The 14,838-nt window shown below is 37.3% G+C and overlaps 1 pseudogene across 1 annotated transcript; it reads right to left on the bottom strand.

The window, feature by feature from the left end:
* Positions 1-1,137: 1,137 nt before the first annotated feature.
* Positions 1,138-9,568, bottom strand: LOC149191206 (protein STRICTOSIDINE SYNTHASE-LIKE 4-like; annotated as a pseudogene). The gene is made up of 7 exons (XR_016255627.1): positions 9,555-9,568; positions 7,281-7,431; positions 2,582-2,917; positions 2,454-2,521; positions 2,042-2,278; positions 1,819-1,951; positions 1,138-1,440 (listed from the first exon to the last, which is right to left on the bottom strand). The product of XR_016255627.1 is annotated as a protein STRICTOSIDINE SYNTHASE-LIKE 4-like (transcript).
* Between the last annotated feature and the right edge of the window lie 5,270 nt (positions 9,569-14,838).

Here is a 14,838-nt window from a genome sequence, read left to right as displayed (position 1 = left end):
ACCAGTGTTTATGTCAATGACACATGACCTCAAACACTCCTCAAATTTACAGAGGATAAGTTTCTCAACCGTCCACAACTAATAATCGATGAAGCGTGCAACTCACAAGAAAAATATTCTCTTACTATTTCAAATAATTTAATTTAAACATGGTCCCAGGAATCGCGACAATGAGAATATGTAGGCACGAGGCAAACCCAGTTCACATTTTTATCTTGGCATAACTCCTCAAATATAAGGAACATTCGTCAAATATAAGGAACATTCAAATGTAAGGAACATTGAGAGAGAGATGTCGAAAATATCCCATATTTAGTGATAGAGGTTCATGTGTCGGTCTAATCAACGTTTCAAACTAGTTCAATTAATCGGGCGGAGGAGAGGAAAACGTAAAATAATTTGGTAAAATTTGGGAAAGTTTTTGGAAATTCAAGATTTTGGGTATAGTAGGGTTTTAGATAGTGTTAAATTTATTTTCATTATAAAAAATAAGATTCAGGCATTTTTATTAAAAAACAAATTAACAAAAAAATAGACATGGCAAATTTGCAGCTATCCTTCCCATACTAATGTTAAAGGAATTTTTTGGATTGAAAGACATAGCATTGTTAAATTCTATAAATTTTTAATGGCGTTAAATCTATTTCATTATTAAAAACAAGATTCAAACACTTTTACCATTAATTTAAAAAAAAAAAAAAATAATTCAGAACTCATGGAAAATTTGCTGCCCCGCTCCATACTAATATTTAAGGAATTGAACCTATAAAGTTAGTTTGACATAATCTTTGGGTGAGAGGCATAGCATCTTTAAATTCTATAGATTTCGTTTATAAAATATTTACTTGAATTGTGAGCAGATGCTAAAGTTACTGTTTTGAGGAAAGATAAATAGTACTAAACGTGAAATTTCGAACACCACCATGATCAGCGTGCTTCCAACTTATAGGCATTGAAATTTTAAAACAAGCGTTGCAAATCCCCATACATTTCTGAAATCGTTAAGGTGACTTCCTATCAGTTTAATGTTCTCAACTGAGTTCTGAATTTTGACAACAGGCGTTGCAAATCCCCATACATTATAAAAGTGGATCCCAATTTAGTTTTGAAATCATAGAGCTAACTTCCTATCAAATTTTAATTTATTGGTATCTCTTGCGTGAGAGGAACACGTCCAATGTAATCCAGAGTAAGAGATCCAGAGTACAGAGAGTCTCCCCTCTTCAATCCTGTATTTATTTGATTTTTCGAATTCGGATCGGAGTACAGCGCAATGGGATTGCCCATCTCATTCACAGCCAAAACACCTGGTTCATTAATTGGAGCATCGATGAGTAGACGTGGTGCCAATCTCGCCATCAGAGCCGACACGTGTCTCATAGACGAGAACTTTGCTGTAATTGCCCATGATTAGGTTTGGCTATGTGAAAAACCTACTCACTCTAATATCAAGGAATACAGAACCATGGTTAGGTGGGGAGATTTGATTTTCACAAATTTTATGTTGCAACCCTAGATTTAATGGTTAAGTAGATGTAGTTTGATAATTAAATTTGGTTTTTACAAATTTTATGTTCTCACAAATTTTATGATCCAATCCTATGGACACAGGTGATTTCCGGAATTTGATTTAATGGTGGTTTAATAGTTAAGTGAATGTGATTTAATAATTAAGAGAGGAGAATTAGTTCCCACGAAGTTTATTGTGGAATTCTAAACAAGATTATGGACGCAGGAGAACTACTCCAAAAGCGATTTCTTTCAATTAAACTATCAATTAAATTTATTGAACTGGATATTACGGTGACAGAATATTACCGTTGGAACTCCGATCCAGAAGGTGCCGTTCCCGTCATAGTGGATGTTATCTGGAAGTCCAGGGAGATTGTCAATGAAAGATTCGACGGTGCCCTTCTCTGGCCCCTTTAACCAGTACTTCTGGCAACGATACCTGTAATGAAAAACAAGGCACCGCTCAATTATACTACATGATCTGGATCTTTCCTTATAGAAATAATTAATGATTGAGTGCAAGGCATACAGTGAAGTTTCACAGAAGACGAGGAAGTCCTGTTTGGCAGAGAGGGCCACTCCGTTGGGGAAGTAAAGATCTTTGAGCAGCACGCTCGTTGTCTTGGTGGAGGCCTCGTATTTCAGCAATCGGCCGTGTGGTCGGTACTCCAAGATATCTAATAAGTGGTCATGGAAGCCATATTTATATGTTGCATCGGTGAAATAAACTGCCCCTTCTCTGCTTGCATCCACTCCATCTGCAAATCTTCAATGATATAACCATGGAATGTAGTTATGATTACTTGAAGCATTCCTTGAGTCTACTGGTCTATGTTAACTGATTTATACCTAATGTGATTCACATATATAAAAAAGCATAGCTAGGATTTTAAAATAATTTTTCCAAAATTATTAATAATCATGATGCTCAAAAACATTACTTGAATTTCAATCCATCTTCCTCGTCTTTCAGAATCTCCACATGGCCTTCCGTAGCATTTATCAAACCCTGCGAAACCTAATGAAAATTGATACATAGTTGAGAAAGGAAATGGTGATGTGTGATCACGTGAGAAGGCTCGCAGACTAATAATTCTCCATAGATGCCAAAAGCGAGGCCCAGAGGACGACCTCCAACATATGTCCAGTTCTCCACAAGAACATCAAGGTTATCAAGAAAGGAGATTCGCTTTATCCACCCATCTCCACAACCAGTATACAGTCTGCCTTGAGAATCGAACACCAGATCTTCTGGGTTGGGGATGAGTCCAGATCCAAGTTTGTGTGGATTCTGCAGCCTCTTGTTGTGGGCGAATACACCAAGTCTTTGGGGAGGATGAGGAAGGTCGATGTTTGCTGCATCGAGAGATAAAATGTGAACATAATTGAAAAAAAAGAGATGTAGCTCTCAGGTGTGGCCTGCACCTGGGGACTACACTCACAAAACTTGAGAGATCACTCTCGTCCACTCTATTCATCAATCAATCAAAGATTACATCATTAAATACAATACCAGGAAATAGGAAGTTGCAACCAAATCCCATAACTATAGGAACTAATCCTAAACTAGGGAGAAAGTTACAACAACTTAACTATTTTCTCCATTAATATCAAAATAATATTAATTATTCTCAACTCCCCCCCTTAATGGAGAAAGGATTCTCCTGGACTCCTAGCATCTTTCTAAACAATTCAAATTTCACTCGTGCAAGAGGCTTTGTAAAAATATCTTCCACATTGTCACAAGTTTTACAATATTCAACAACAATTTCTTTTGACTGTATTTTCTCTCTAACAAAATGGAACTGAGTGTCTATATGTTTGGTGTTTTTGTGAAACACTGGATTGTATGCTAATTTGATGGTCCTCTGGTTGTCGCTTTTGATAGAAGTGGGTTCCTTCTGTTCTTTTCCTGCATCTTTGAGAAGTCTCTTCAACCAGATCGCTTCACAGGTTGCTGCACACAATGCTTGATACTCAACTTCACATGACGACAAAGCTACAGTACTCTGTTTCTTGCTGCTCCATGCTATAACCCCGGAACCTATGTTGAATGCATAACCTGTGATAGACCTCCGATCATCCAGGTTACCTGCCCAGTCTGAGTTTGAAAAACCTGCTAGAGTAACATCAGATACATCAGTGTATAAAATACCAAAATGAACAGTACCACAAAGATACCTCAACACGCTTTTTGCTGCTATCCAGTGACTTTCACGCGGTTTCGACATGAATTGGCTCAACACACTAACTGAGTATGCCAAGTCAGGTCTAGTTGTTGTAAGATATATTAGGCTGCCAACCAGTTGTCTGTACATTGTGGCATCTACCTCCTTAGTGCCATCGTCACTATTCAATTTCAGATTTTGCTGCAAAGGTGTCGCTGCTGATCTACACCGATCCATTCCAAACTTTTCCAACAAATTTCTAGCATACTTCCCTTGGGTAAGAAAAGTTTGCCCAGTATCTCTGAATACTTCTAATCCCAGACAATAGTTAAGGCTTCCGAGATTTTTCATTTCAAAGACTTGTGCCATGAGCCTTTTGATTCCTCTGATTAAGTCATCTGCATTTCCTGTTAGAATCACATCATCCACATATAGAGAAATCAAAATAATCTGCCCCTGACTATTGTACTTGGTATACAAATTTGGGTCATTTAAGCTTCTATGGAAACCATGCTCTATAAAGAAAGAATCAACCTTTTTATACCAAGACCTGGGAGCTTGCTTTAAACCATATAAAGCCTTTTTCAACCTACAAACAAGTTGTTCCTGCCCCTGCTTTACAAATCCTTCTGGCTGTACTAAGTAAATTTCTTCTTTTAAATCACCATTTAAAAATGCAGATTTAACATCTAGTTGGTGTAATTCCCAATTACATTTAGTAGCTAAAGCAATAAGTAATATGATTGTATTTAGCTTTGCTACAGGTGCAAAAGTATCATCAAAATCAATACCTTCTTGCTGTGAGTATCCTTTTGCAACCAACCTAGCTTTTAACTTATCTATACATCCATGTGCATTAATTTTGGGTTTAAACAGCCATTTACTTCCTATAGGTGTTTTGTTTTTAGGCAGCTCTACTGATTCCCAAGTATTATTTCTAAGAATTGATTCCATCTCCTCATTCATTGCAGCTCTCCATTCCTCAAATTGACTAGCTTCTTCATAATTAGAGGGCTCTATAATGTTCAAAAACTTTGACATCAATGCATAGTTTCTCAACTTCATTGGTAATTGGTTCTTCCTACCTGACCTCCTTGGTAGGGGACTTACCTCAAATTTGTTTTGTTCTGCCATCACTGGGCCTGCTCTTTCACCTTCTTGCTGTTCTTCTTCATTTTCTTCTTTCTGCTCCTATTCCTGCTCCCTTTCATCCTCGCTGCTTTGCTCCAATAGCAATGGAATGTGCCAATCATCTCCAACATCAGCTTTCCTTTCTTGTACATGTTCATGAAAGACTACATCTCTACTTGCAAATGTCTTACGAGACTCAGGATTGAACAGTTTGTATGCTTTAAACTCTGTACCATAACCAACAAGGATACATTTTACTGCCAAAGGGTCTAATTTCTTTCTATCAGCTTTGGGTACATGTGTAAATGCCTTTGACCCAAAGACTCTTAAATGGTTTACTGCTGGTTTAAATCCATATAAAGCTTCAAAAGGGGTTTTGAAGCCAAGAAACCTAGTAGGACTTCTATTTTTCAAATATACAACAGTATTTATCGCTTCTGCCCAAAAAATATTAGATAGACCTTTACCTTGCAGCATGCTCCTTGCGCATTCCACCAAGGTTCTGTTTTTACGCTCTGCAACTCCGTTTTGCTGTGGTGTGTGCAGTACTGTATACTGCTGAACAATCCCGTGAGATTTGCAGTATTTCATGAATTCTTTGATTTGTATTCTCCTCCTTGATCAGATCGGAGAATTTTAATACTTTTTCTAAACTGTTTTTCCACCAGGGTTTTGAAATCTATAAAACATTGGAAAGTTTGACTTTTCTTGTTTAAAAAATAAACCCATGAATACCTAGTGCAGTCATCAGTAAACAACAAAAAGTAGTATGCTCCCCCTAGCGACCTTGTCTGCATGGGACCACATACATCAGTGTGCACTAGCTCTAAGATTCCTGTTTGCCTCCTCCTATCATGCACGGGGAACTGTTCTCTGTGCATCTTTCCTAAGGCACAACCATCACAGTTTAACTTAATGTTACAAAAGATGGGGAGACCTTCGACCATACCTTTATTTTGTAACAACATGAGATCTTGCAGATTCAGATGACCAAACCTCTGATGCTAGAGTTGTTCAGCTGTCGACTCTCCTGCAACCATGGCTTGCTTTGATATACGTTTTGCATCCAGTCTGTATAGGCTTCCAACTCGCATGCCTGTTGCAACAATTTCATTCCTGCAGTCCTTTATCACACAGTGAGTCTTGAAGAATTTGACATGCATATCTTGATCAACCATCATGGATACAGATATCAGGTTTTTCTTTATTCCAGGTACATATAAAACATTTGAAAGGTGACTAATCTTTCCATTTGGTAACCTAACTGAAATCACCCCATGACCTTTAATCTGATATCCATTATCATCCCCTAGATATATTTTTGATCCATTTATAATTTCTTCAAGACTATCAAAAAATTCCTTATCACCTATCATGTGAGAGGATGCTCCGGAATCGACATACCAGATGTCATCTTCATTTGATGCTGAAAGGGCACAGTCGACTATGAACAGTCGAAATTTGTGACTGAAGTCTTCTTCTTCAACAAAATATCCTCTGTGTTTTGGATTTACCTGTCTCCTCCTTGCCTCATCAGCCTGCTTCTTATAATAACAATCTCTCTGTATATGACCCTTCTTTCCACAATAAAAGCATTTCTTTTCAGAATGATTTGCAAGCATACCTTTATGACAGTGATTTTTATGTGTTGTTCCTCCTTTCTGGACTGATTGCTGCTGTCACTGCTTCCCTTTAGATAGTCGTCGTTTCTCCACCAGCGCAAGATCGTCACTTTGGGGGTTCAGATTCAGGTTCTGCCATCGCTCTTCCTCTTGCTACAAGATTGCAGTGAGATCATCAAATGTGGGTGTTTTCTCTCTTGCCGAGACTCCAGTGATGAAGGTTTGGAAATCATCACGCATCCCATTCATTGTTATTGCAACAAGATCTTCATCAGCCATCGCCACTCCAATGGCCCCCAATCTGTCTTTAACATCCTTAATTCGCGCAAAAAATGCAGTAGCAGACTCCCTTTCGTCCATCCTCATTGAAAATAGCTTGCTTTTCAGAGCCAAAACTCTGTTTGCATTTTGGGTTTCATACAGACTTTTGATTTTCGTCCAAATCTCTGCGGACGTTTTACAGTCTCTGATGTGTGCAATGACATTGTCTTTCACAGACATCTTCAACAGGACTTTGGCCTTGTTTTCTCGTTTTTCCCGGTCTTCCTTCTGTGTGGTTGCAGTCGGCTTCTGCTCATCGCCTGTCACTATAGTCCAAGCATTCACACCTTCGAGTAGGGTCTGGATCTTAAACTTCCAATTCGTGAAGTTAGACCCGTTGAGTTTACCAGATTCGTTAAGGTAAGATTCCATCGTATTACTCATTGTGAATCTACTTAACAATAACAAAATACAATACCTGACAGATGGATCTGTCACCTCTACCACCGATCTACAGTGTCTGGCACTCCCGCTCCAATGAGCAAATTCGGCGTTTTCAACATAGCCGAAACAATGATCTGATCACAATTGATCCGATCCACCTCTCCTGAATTGATCTGCCACTTCGCCGATCCTGCTCTCCTTGCAGATCGCCAAACGAAGTTGAGGTTTCCCGCAGATCACCTCTGGCGTTCTCCCGATCTGTCTCTCCTGGACGGATCTGCAACTCCACCGATCTGCACCATTTGCAAACCGCCAAACGAAGTTCACACTATCACAGATCCCCTTGGCGCTACCCCGAGCGAAAAATCCGCGCTAATTAAAAATCGGTGTAAGTGTTGCTAATTGGCATGACTTTCCCGGTAAAATCCCGCGCTAATCGGGTTTTCTGGCGCGTTGGCGTGATTTATCCCTTAAAATCTGCGCTAATCAGGCTTCTGGCGCGACTGTCAGTGCAAAATCCGCGCTAATCCGCCTTTCCACTCAGAAAAAAAAGTTTTCCGAGTCCGAGCCAGGTGTTCTGCAGTCCACCTGCTCAATTGAGCACAGAGCTCTCGTGTACACACATCCACAAAGGCACTTCAAGCCACACAGGCTATTCCAGCCACACAGGCACTTCCGCCACACAGGTGACAAAAGATCAGGCTCACTCAAGCTGAGCTCTGATACCAAGATAAAATGTGAACATAATTGAAAAGAAAGAGATGTAGCTCTCAGGTGTGGCCTGCACCTGGGGACTACACTCACAAAACTTGAGAGATCACTCTCGTCCACTCTATTCATCAATCAATCAAAGATTGCATCATTAAATACAATACTAGGAAATAGGAAGCTGCACCCAAATCCCATAACTATAGGAACTAATCCTAAACTAGGGAGAAAGTTACAACAACGTAACTATTTTCTCCATTAATATCAAAATAATATTAATTATTCTCAACTTCGAGTGGAGAATTTCCCGATACCACTGCAATCATGGGATTTTCAATCACAAAAGAGGGGGCTAAAATGTGGAACAGAGAATCTAGGAGACTATACGAAGGGAAAAATGAATTTCCAACGACATGACACATGCTCTTTTAGTTAAGTTTCCATATGTTTTGGAAATTTAATTTGTGCTTCCATGAAATTGTTGACTTACCCTGTTACTAGTGGAAAAAGAAGAAACCCCACAATAAAGGGAAAAAAATTTTTGAGTGACTCTGTCGGTTCGGTTCAGTTCAGTTTTGTTTTGTTTTTTTAAATAGTTCATAATTTCATCTCGCCAAAATTGGAAGCAGAAACCCTAAAAAAGAATTGGGGTATTTTTTCTTTTTCTTTTTTTCCAGATTTGGTAAATCTTTTTAAAGTAAATTGTGTATTTTTATTTAAATTAGAAATACGAATTAAACTCAATAATATGGTAAAATTTAAAAAAAAATTATATAAATTCAATGATTAGTAAAAGTAAATAGACATCCACCCTTGATAAATATCAAAGTACTTACTAAATAATTTATTCTATGTGGGGTCTCGAGCACGCCCTAAAAGTGCTTTTGTTTGCCTAAGAGCTAGCCTTCCTTGGACGTAAGGAATAGGTTAAGGGACCAAGACAAAGGGGCATTTGGCAGGAGTGAAAACCTGCTCCTTTAAGGACCACCAACGAGTTATTTCAAGTGGCCTGGCTTTCCTTGAATAAGGATGATGACTCTGCCTGCATTCACTCTTAGTGGTTAGAGATAGTTGTCCTCACCACTGGTTTGTCAACTCAATTATAATAGGTTTTCTCACCTGTAGAATATATCTATCTATATATATATATAATAAAAGGAATATATATATATATATATATATATATATATATATATAATTTATTATTATTATTAATATAAATTAAAAAAAAAATTAATATACGAGTTAAACATTTATATAATAAAATATGGATCTCAAATTTTGATTTATGAATATTATTAATATTATTCTAAAATATGTTGTGGAGGTTGCTACAAAGAAACTAGCACAACCATATAAATCAAATGGTTGGTAAACACCTATAGACATAATAAGCAAGAAAACACTTTACTATACATATCATATTGCTAAAATTTTAAAAAATTATAAAAATTCACTAAATTATAACTTTATTTTAAATTAGCCTAGATCCATCTTAACTCCAAGTCTATTAAACAAATCTCTCGAGGTACAAACACTTTCTTAAGTTTTGCACTTTAATTTTATTTTCTATTTTATAATTTTAATTATGGAGCAAAATATAATATTAATAATAATATTAATATTTTATTATTATTATTTACATAACATAATATTACAACAACGCTTCCATACTAAGCTAAAGAGCACCCTTGGTTGCAATTATTACCGGCCTAGATCCATCTTAAATCTAGATACACCAAGTGTTGATAGTGATCTAGTCCTATAGGGCTTGAGGCCTAAATTTTCTCCCTAATTCATAGTCAAAGTAATGATACTCATACCTATAGCTCAAAACTTTATAATGGTTCCCATATCCAAACTATGAGAGAGATGATATTCTCATTGCATTACACATGGTTCTTTAAGGCATTTTTCTTGCAATTGGATGCATGAAAGCTTACTTTATGTCTTAAGGCTCAATTTTCTTCTTTTGGTCATTTCTATTATCCATGAGATATGGGTGTTCATACTACTACTTGAATGAAAAGTATCCCATATAAAGATCATGGGTGGTAGTTTGAGGACTCAATAATGGCTCTTGAGCCCCAAAAGTTGTTTTTTACACCTATTACGTAAGTTTCACTGCTTTTTAGGTTGTGGATCCTCCCACTACTACACCAAGGGCACTTTTAAGATATTTATTTTAAAACAAAAGAAATCTTTTGTCTTAAAAAGTCACTTTTTATTTTAATTATTTTAATATAAAATTTAATATCAATTGAATTGTCTTTAATATAAATTTTAAGACAAAACTTTATATTTAAGACAAAATCAACTTAATACAAATATATTTTAAGACACAATTTTAAATTTAAGACAAAAATAGTTTAAGACAAAAATATTTTAAGACAAAACTTTATATTTAAGACAAAAAGCACTTTAAGACAAAACTATTTTAAGAAAAAAACTGTTAGAGACAAAAACATTTTAAGACAAAACTTTGTTTTAAGACAAAGCTTTATATTTAAGACAAAAATAGTTTGAGACAAAAATACTTTAAGACAACTTTATATTTAAGACAATGCCCACTTAAGACCAAACCTATTTAAGAGAATTAACAACTAAGACAAAAACATATCAATTTAAGAAAATATTATCCAACAAAAAAATTGACTATGACAATCCACCCTAAGTCCATCAACTTGTAGGCTACTAAAGTATCGCTCCTATACCAATGCTTCTATTTCACTTTCCATTTATGTTAACTTATATAAAGACAAAAGCTTGTTGGGCTCTTCGTTTTGTGGGGGTAGATGACTCTGGAGAATGCAAAAAACTTTACCTGGCAATATTTCCTAAACATTAATTACTCTTTTGCCCCTTCGATCTCTGTTGATACGATTAAACACAACTTGTATATCATTGCATTCGACACTACTAGATGGAGGGGAATTTGAAGACAAACTAAATCTTTTGTCTTCAAATTTTGAATATGAGGTGCTAGTAGAAAAGGTAAAGGAATAGGGGCTCGTATTTATGCTATTGATGGGTTCTTCGAGAAGTAGAGCAATGGAGGCTGAAAACAACTAATGGAATTTATGGCGATGGAGACACTTTCAATGAATGTTGATAGGTGTTAAGATAGTTGGATTACTTTTCGAGATCTCCATCGATTGCGTGTTAATATGCATTTTTTGGCTGTTTTGTTTATTTTGAATGCTACTTATATCCATTGTTGTTTTTATTAGCACATTGTTGTGTTGGATTGGCAACATGGATTAGATTCACCTGAAGGATTGTTGAAAAATGCAACAAGAAATTCTCAATTTGATTTTTCCTTGATTAAATTGAGAAAATTTGAATTTCCACATCAGCAGACAACTTAGATGCAATTAACATGTATGAGATGGCTTGTGTCACCCATTTTACTCAATAAATTCGTGTTGGAGGAGTTAGAGTTCAGTTAAGCATGAGTGAGCACTAATTTGTAGCAATCAAAGTCTATTATCTCATGTTTTTTTAGTTAAACTAGTTTTAAATGTTGGAGGAACTAGTGGAATGCCAATTATGCAATGGGACTTCAATTAGCTGCAGTGATCATCTAGTTATCTGATCAATTAGCCTAGAGATGTTACAAAGCCAATAGAATCTGATGCCCAAAACCCTGCCCAGTGGAAGAAAGACGTAGACACTATCTGGAGAATAATATTGGAGGGAGTACGAGACCACATTGTCAGCAATCTCCATGGAAAATAGAATCCTTATGCAATCTGGTAGGAACTGAAAAATCTATTCTAGAATAGTAGTGACCAAAAAAACTTGGTTCTCAAGGATAAACTTTGAAATATTAAGATGTACAAGAATGAATTTATCCTGCAATATCTGAGAGGTTCACACAAGTTCGTGATGAGCTTGCAGGAGCTGGTGTTATTGTTTCAAAGGATGACTTGATAAGCATAGCCCTTCTAGGCCTTCCCAAGAGTTTGCATAACTATCAAGAATAAGTGAACGGGAGGGAGAAACTACCAAATTGGGAACAGTTATGGTATGATTTGGTACAAGAGGAAATAAGGAAGAATAGCAGAGATGGGACCTCATCCAAGGGAAAGGATGAAGAAAACTTTGCATTGTGGAAAGAGAAAGAAGGGAAAAGGGAAGAAATATCAAACCAAACTAGAATCCGGCCAAGGGGGAAAGAAGAAAGTGTTGTCAAAAGGTAAATTCTTCCATTATCATGAATACATACACTATGACATGAAGTGCCCATAGAAAAATACAAGCAAGAAAACCTTAGGAGGAGCAGCGGGTGAAGCCTTGGCTTGACAGTTCGACCTTGACTTTACCCTTATCACATGCATATCCAACACAGTGATGGGGAGCGTGTGGTACTTGGACTCAGGTGCATTTTTCCACATGACAGGGTGTAAGGATTTTTTCAGTGACCTGGAGGAGAAATATATCCAGATGAACATCAAGCTAGGGGATGACAGAAGGTACAACATGACCGGTATTGGTACAATCACCTTTTAGAGGGACTCAGGCTCCCCTCTCAAGCTCAGGGATGTCATGTTTGTTCTATGCCTAAAGAAAAATCTCATCCCTGTTGCAGTTTTGGAAGACCATGGTTATGATGTGATCTTCAACAAAGGAAAAGAATTCCTAAGACACATAGCCACAAGACAAGTGAAGAAGATCAGGGTTTGTGTGAATAATTTGTATAAGTTAGATGTGGAAGATTTTGCTGCATTAAGCACTAAGGAAGAGAAAGTGTAGGGCGGCGATGTAGGTAAAATTTATCACATAAGACTTGGCCATTTGCATTATGGCACCTTGAATATTATACAACAAATAGCCACTAGCCTCCCTAAAGGAGCACTTGAGAAGTAGGATGTATGCAAAGGATGTATCTTGGGGAAGTACATAAAATCCACATTCCATGATCGGGACAACAAAGCGTGTACAGTCCAAGGAAGGATCCACTTTGATGTCTATCGACCTTTCTCGATAGCCTCCATTTCTAGACACAAATATTTTTCCCTTTTTATTGATGGCTTCTCACATAAGTGTTGGATCTCTTCATGCAGAAGAAAGATGAGATGTTTCCCAAGTTCGTAGAATTCAAGGCACTCATTGAGAAAGAAACTAGCAAGAAGGTGAAGGCTCTTAGGAGTAATAATGGAGGTGAGTATGTGTTGAATGAATTTAAAAATTTATGTGAGAAAGAAGGCATTCGACGAGAGGTTACAACACCCCATAACCCACATCAAAATGGAGTGGTTGAGTGAAAGCACCATAGCATTTTGGGAGAAACGAGGGTGATGTTGCATGACCAAGGCATACCACCGCATTTGTGGGTTGAGGCATACAATACAACAGTCTGTTTACAAAACTGAAGTCCTCATCAGATTCTTAGCATGATTACACCTGAGGAGGCTTTCTCGGGAAGAAAGTTGGATGTGTCACACTTCAAGATTTTTGGAGCCTCTATTTACTACCATGTCTCCAAAGAATCAAGGAATAAGCTTAAGTTGACCCTAGAATTCAGGGTATTTGTGGGTCACACATAAACTCCCCATAACTACCATGTGTATTTGCCATCACTGAGAATGATAGTTGTGCGAAGGGATGTAAATTTTGATGAGGAGAAAGCTATTTGGTGCTCTCTTAAGAGGGAGCTTTAGATCCCACCAAAAGATGAGCTTTTAGCTCCAAACGAGGAACCTCAAAAATTTGTAGAGAAACTACAAATTGAGGAGAAGAGAGTGGAGACATTCACTCAAGAAAAACCATCCAGAGAAGGTAGAAAAGGAACTAAGGAAGTTTATAGACTTGTGCAGGATGTGAGGGAGAATGTGGGATATCCTTCAAAGTTGTTAAAGCAAAGGAGGTCACCTAAGAGGTAAATTGGCTACATGGATCTTACGACTAAGAAACTTGTATGGGTTGCTGCAATGGTGGAGGAATACGATTCCATTGCAAATATCAGTGTTTGGGAAAAGGTCCCAAGACTAGCATATAATTCAATAGTGGGTTTGAGATGGATCTTCAAGGTGAAGTAGGAAACAGATGAAAGCATAGAGAAGTATAAGGCCAAATTTGTTGCCAAGGGGTACTCTCAAGTTGAGGGAATTGACTATGAGGAGACATTTTCTCTTGTAGCAAGTTACTCACCCATTAGATCATTCTCACTCTAGCTACGCAAATGGGGTAGAATATCCACCAGATGGGTGTAAAAACAAGATTTCTCAATGGGGTTATTAAGGAGAAGGTGTACATAGAGTAAAAAAAAGGTTTTGAGACATTTGATCAAGATTCTCATGTGTGCAGACTCAAGTGAGTGTTGTATCATCTCAAACAAGCACCTCATGCTTGGTACAACAAGATCGATAGCTATCTAACTGGTTTGGGCTTCACCATAAGTGAAGTGAATGCAAACCTCATCACATTTGGATAGAAGGTAAATTACTTATTATTGTCTTCTATGTTGATAATTTTATTTTAACTAGTAATGAGCAGTTGATCATATCTTGAAAGGAGGACCTTGCAAAGGAATTTGAAATGAAGGACACGGGTCTCATGCACTACTTTCTCAAGTTAGAAGTATGACAAGGTGATGGGGAATTGTTTATCTCTCAAGGCAAATATGAAAATGAGATGCTATAGAGATTCTACATGGAAAGTTGTAAAACCATGGAGACACCTCTAGCGAACAACCAGAAGAAGGAGGATGCCACTTCAGGTGAAGAAATGGATGCTACCATTTATCGGCAGCTAGTGGGTTCACTCATGTACCTTGTGAACAAATGAACATATATGTGTCGTGTATTCAACCAAGTAAGCTAAGCTATGATTAGGTCAACGAAATTATTTTGGAAGGAAACTAAGCATGTTTGACGGTACCTCAGAGGCACTACCAAATTTGGACTATGGTACAGACGAGAAGAGGGAGTGAAGTTGTTGTTGGCATTATGTTTCTGGTATGGCTATATGTTACAGATGTTGTACTTGAT

This window comes from Pinus tabuliformis, chromosome 3_1, assembly GCF_031772625.1.
Source record: "Pinus tabuliformis cultivar Carrire ecotype Pingquan chromosome 3_1, CPIR1, whole genome shotgun sequence".
NCBI lineage: Eukaryota > Viridiplantae > Streptophyta > Pinopsida > Pinales > Pinaceae > Pinus > Pinus tabuliformis.
Note: the sequence above shows the minus strand (reverse complement) of the source record. Positions and strands in the feature narration are given on the sequence as shown.